Below are 5,879 nucleotides of genomic sequence, written 5' to 3' on the forward strand. Positions count from 1 at the left end.
GCCACACTATCCCTGATACAGGCCAGGTGCCATCGGCCTCCTTGGCCCCCTGGGCACACGCTGGCTCATGTTCAGGTCCTTTTCCACTGGGCAGCTCTCCAGACACTGGCCCCCGAACCTGTAGTGCTGGATGGGGTTGTTGCGCCCCAAGTGCAGGACCATCTTTATCTATATGTATGTATACATATATATATTCAGCCAAATATATATTTAGACAAGTAATAATAATACATTAACAAAGTTTCATCTACCTATTTTGCTTATTTCTAAATTGGGAGATTACAAAACAACAGATGACAACCTATAACACTTGCAGATCCCATCTTTTTATTTTTTAGCAAGCTCTGTGCACATTTCCATTCATACACAGCTCTAAACAATCTCTTGAGAAAAAGAAATGAAGGCACAATTGACACATAGAAGTACAGCAGAGATCAAAACTTTTGATTTTCACTGGAGTTCAGGCTCTTCCTTCCATATTTACTGCAGTTACCACTTCTCACACTGAACTTAGAACACAGATATGAAAAAACTGATAAATGTATAATTTTTCAGTTTAGGGAGACCAAATAAGACAATGTAGAGGAAGAGCACATTTTCTCTAGTGACATTAAGTAATAACCAGTGCTGCATTAGAATGCTCTACAATAGAAGTGGCCACACAGTAAATTAAGACATAAGGAGTTAAATGTCAGAGTTTTCTTGCTGAGGGCTCTGCAGTACCTCCCAGCTCAGTATTCATTTTGATGACAACAATTAAAAATTTGGAACTTTCTCCCATAGTTGCAGAGAAATAATTTGAAGGCTGGTAAGAAATGAAAAGTGAAAATATTCAGAAAATGCAAGCTAATCTATACTAGAGAAGTTAAAACCAGGAATGCAGCTATGCTAAAAGAAACAAAGATAAATATTTTGCCCAGAGGATGATAAATGTGGAAGACATTAGCAATGCAGAGCGTCAGATTGCGTAGAAAGAAATAAAAACCTGTCTCCATTTGAAAGTGTCATTTAAAACACTGCATTCCAGTTCAGCCACTTTGTTACAAATTGAAGACAGTTGCATGAAAATCACCCAGGAGAGAATGAATTATCCAGGAATAGGAATGGAGAAACCTTCCAGGAAAAAAATCCTAAGTTCAAGGTATATATTATCAAGCTAAAAATAGCTACAGAGGCATGATAACACTTTGGAAATATCTGAGGATGTAACTTTTAGGGATGGAAGGTGAAGGACTTGGAGTACAAGAAAAGGTGCCACCTGAGCAAACAGAGGGATCAGCACAACCCATTCCTCACAGCAAGGGAGGGGTTGATAGGAGAACAAGTCCTGTGATTCGACGGGTGCCAATGGACAGGACATCTGAAACTGACACTGTAATTTTGTGGCAAAGCACCAGAATGTTAACTGTGAGGAAGCCTTATGCTGCAGCAAGAGGAAGTAGATGGCTGGATAGATCTCCTGTTATTTACTGTCTGCAGTCTTTGGTGTTAGACTGAATTGTAAAATTCTCTAGCCACCTTTCCCCCAAGTATGTTGTGAATATAAAACCAGAGTCTAATAGTCCTTGAAATGCTCCTTGCATCTTACTTGAGCAAGGTCATTATAAAGGGAAAATGTCTGTATGCTCTAATTAGCTAAAACTGCTCACAGGCAAAAACCTAGAGTTCCTTGGTGTTATTCCCTGTACTCCACTGACTTTCACTGCCTACAGAACTCCTTGGGGGCCCGTTCAGTGCCTGGTCCCACACCCAGTTGCTTCTGTTCAGTGCATTTGAATGATCTGTCAGTGTTCATGCAGGGTATCCACAAGTACTTTTCTTCTCTCAGGTTAAATACTGTCTGTTCACAGACAAAGAAGGACTATCAGATTATCCAGTTTACACACTGGCAAAACCACACCTCATTTTTTGTTACATTTAAAAATCAAAGCTGAACTACACATGTATAACTGTTCTCAAAAACCTTGTAGCTACCTTTGAAGTGGTAATATATTCCATTTTTTGACCTCCAAAGACTTTGTTTTTTCTCACTACTGTCTTGAACAGCTCTGGTGGGAGGCCAGCCATCCACAGCACCTGCTTCCTTTTGGTTAAGGGTTAGGAAAGATGGTCTTTCACAAAACTCTGCTCTTCATCCCAGAAACTACAGCAGCTCAGTGCAAATCTCTCTCTCTCATTCTGCAAGCAGAGCACATAGTTATTTTTTCTGTTCCTATAGCGGTTTTAAAACCTTTGTGCCATCATAACTTCCCTGGAAGCCACCCTCTCCCACTGAAGTTTGTTGCAAATGAGTGGTCTGAGCTGCTGACAGAATTACTGGCAAAGGTATCAGCAAAAGCAAGATAAATATGTATCTTTTAAATTTATAAATTTATATGTATCACATAAATTTGCAAAAGCACAGTAAAGTTCAATGGCAAGGTTCACGCTACCACTGTTACTCAGATAAAGCATACAGAGGAAAATCAGATTAGAACCAATCTAGAATGATTTATGCATAGACTGGGGATCCAAAAGTGTAAGGATGGAGAAAGGCAAGGGTGCCAAAGGGCAAAGGGGCCTCTTTTGTTGAGTCATGAGGTTGAGAGTAGATCCCCTTGCTAAACTTAGTATCAGACTTGATCAATGGTTTATGTCCCAGGAATGTAGTACAACCTAATCACTGATTAACTTAATATTTACAAAATGATCTGATAGGATTTGCTATAAGCACAACAAGAGCTTAATTATGAATCTAATTTAACTCTGAATGTGGAATGGCAACACTCATAGTACGTTTGCTGTACCGCATTAAAATCAATTCACATGTGCATGCACACATACAAAGAAACATGTACAAAGATATACCTGTGAAAAATTCCCCTTGAGTTCAGTGAAGTACTCACGTCAGATGCCTTCACATCTCTCAACAGCTGAGGAGTTGAGCCTTGAGGAGTGGGGGTATCAGCCCAGGCCCTGTCGTCAGTGGTCCTCTGAGTATCACAAACTTGCGAGTTGTTGAGCTCTAGAGATGTCCCACTCAGAGCAAGATGTGCTGCAGCCCAGGGGATCCCAAAGTCTCACTTAGAGCCACTCTTTATAGGATTGCAAGATGATTGACTCTGGTCATTTGTAAATTTCCACTGCGGCCACAATCCAATCTAGTAGGTACTGGAATTTTCCTTGAAAATCTAATAATAATATTATTCCACTTAGGCTGTTACTCAGACAAAAATAAGTTTTCAAGGCTGTTTGTTAGAAAACAGGAGCTTGTTAGGCAACAGAAGTGCCTGGGAGCAGATAGTGTTTCTGATAATCTCAGGGGAAGCTGACTGCCCACGAGCCAATAATCAAGGCTGAGGCCTAAGGAGTGTCCCTGAGATCCTAAAGAAGCCAGAGAGGGGTAAGGGGGCAGATACTGCATTACCACAATGCTACTGCCTCATGAATTGCCAGAGATTGAAGGGCAGGGAGTTCCTGATAAGGGGAGAAGAAATGGTGCAGTGGTGGAGCTTTTCTTTTCTCCCTCCTGTTCCTGTGAAAGAAAGTGGGAGAAGAGAGCACACCATTCAGTTTTGTGCAGCTGGCTTTGTTCTGTGTGGATGTTTTGTGCAGCAGAATTGCTGCAGAGTTTTGGGGTAAGAGCAGAGTTTCAAATGGTGCTCTCAGGCAGCGTATCTTGACGAGGTATTCCTATGCTGAAATAAGGGCCAGGAGCAACACATCAAAGCTGCTCCATCTGTGTCTCCCATGTAGTTAATATTCAACAGCCCCTAACTGACCTTGGCACAGCACAGCTGTAATTGAATTTAGATCTGTCTGTAGTATGGACAAAGGCAAGGTGTCTTCCATCTCCTCATAGCAAAGATCCTAACAGATACCTATTGTCTGTAATGTTGGAATGGGACACATTTTTCAAAATCTTCTGCTCACAAATACATCTCATAAGGAGGTTTTCTGAGAATTGCCACAAGATTAACCAACTGTATAATTTTGTTCATTCTGTAGAAAACAGAAGTTCAACTTTCAGACCACTGCCTTGCCTCACAACTGAGTTTAGTCCTAACATGAGCAACCAGTGCATGGAGCATTTACTGCGAGGATGGAAAGAACAAAACCACAGAATGTAATGCAGAGACAGCAAATTCCCCTCATTTTGTAGAATTGGCTGCTCAGCAGCATGAAGGACCAGTAACTGAAATCTGAGAAATCCTAAAGAACTAAATAGTCTTACAACATGAGGAATATCTGCTGTGCAGCATGTTTTGCCACGTTCTTGAGAGACCTGCAACACACCAGATAACTCTGCAAGGCCTGTGAAGAGCCCTGCATTGGTTTGTGCCAATGAGAGTCTCAGTGACCAACACAGAGACAGTTCTCTCCCACTTTTACGAATTTCTGGGATATCATCAAGGTGTTTAACCTGGACTGAGAATCAGTTATTTAACACTTTACTTGAATAATAACTTATCTGTCATCTGCTGAAGCTGGCTCAGTGCATATGAAATAAGGAATTGACCTTATTAACAATTTTTACTATGACCTGAACATGTGTGGGGTGATAAGGTTAAAAGTCCCCTGTAGCACCTCCCCTCTAGCAGAGTGCCCAAGACTGTCCTAAGTGTTTCAGATGATTTTTCTCTTATCAGTATTTTAGTCTTCTCCAGCAAAAAAGGCTCCCAAGGTGTGGCAGACAAACTTTTTTACAAGTGTTTTTTAAAGAAAAAATCAGCTAGCATGGTGCAGCAGCGGATCCCAAGCCTGCCGCACGCTGACTCTTGCCTGAACGAGAGCAAAGGCCTCCACGTGAGCAGCGACTGCATGACATGGGGAGGACTGCCTGATGGCAGATAATACCTGACCACATTGTTAAAGGTCTTTACTCCTTAATCACTTCTGCAACAGCAGATAAACACTTTCCCAACAGCAGTTACCGCGAGCCAACAGAACCTCGCTGCTGTACAGAGTGCAGTTGACTGCTCCTCTCAGAATGCCTCCAGCAGCAACACAAGTGGTGCCCAAACCTGCACTTGCAGCTCACAGTGGTGGGGCAAGGAAAGATAAGGGCAAAGCATAAGATAAAGACCTAATGTGAAACCTAATGTGCTGTACATGGGTGAGTGGGTTAGGTCGGGGGCAGAGGCCAAAGGCTGGGCTCTGGCTGAGGTGTGTTACACTGCCAGGAGAGCGTTTGAGGTAGATACACTGGTTTGTAGGAGCAGGAAGTGCAGCAGAAGGATGTCAGTACATGGATCTGACATTCTAGTGAAGGGGAAGGAAAGCACTAGGAGGAATAGGCAGGCAGGAAGTGAAACAAAACTCTTCTGACACATTTTTATGGTTTCAAAAAAGGTATTCTGGTAGTATCTACCAGTGCTCACAAACAAATTAAAATCTGAGACTTCCCTGCCCACTTCAGTATTGATTTGCAAATTACCTGCAATTGAAATCTCAGGGTACTTTTCATAATGCAGGCTATGTAGTTGCCCACGTGGGAACTGTAAGTTAATCAGCTGGAGAGATTTACTAACAAAACACATGGCAAGTAACACGGTGAGGTGTAATAGCTCCTTGCTAAGCTCAGAAATTGTGTCCGGGCTCCCTCTAGTGAGTTGTGTTGGTTTTCTATGCTCAGAGATCACCACCGGCTACGATACACCTATTGATTGAGAAGCTAAATTCAAACACAAATTCTTTCAAAGCAAATAAACAGGCAAAGGATCTTTGTACCTGTATGATAACAGTTCACACCACTTCTGCTTCACAGAGCTAAGTTCTTCTTTTCAGAAGTTTCTAGAAAAGCTAAAAAGACCAAATGCAGTTTTAATGGTGCTAGAGACAGATTGGAACAAAACTGTTTCTAAACCACTTGCAAAACAAAAGCAGCAGGATTTTATTAA

The 5,879-nt window shown here is 41.8% G+C and overlaps 1 long non-coding RNA gene across 1 annotated transcript; it reads right to left on the reverse strand.

Moving 5' to 3' along the window:
• Window positions 1–304: 304 nt before the first annotated feature.
• Window positions 305–5,879, reverse strand: LOC108448146. Its single transcript, XR_001863927.1, has 2 exons — window positions 5,710–5,879; window positions 305–3,170 (listed from the first exon to the last, which is right to left on the reverse strand). It is a non-coding gene; the product is annotated as an uncharacterized LOC108448146 (long non-coding RNA).

The sequence above is a fragment of the Corvus brachyrhynchos genome, unplaced genomic scaffold (assembly GCF_000691975.1).
Source record: "Corvus brachyrhynchos isolate BGI_N302 unplaced genomic scaffold, ASM69197v1 scaffold31, whole genome shotgun sequence".
NCBI lineage: Eukaryota > Metazoa > Chordata > Aves > Passeriformes > Corvidae > Corvus > Corvus brachyrhynchos.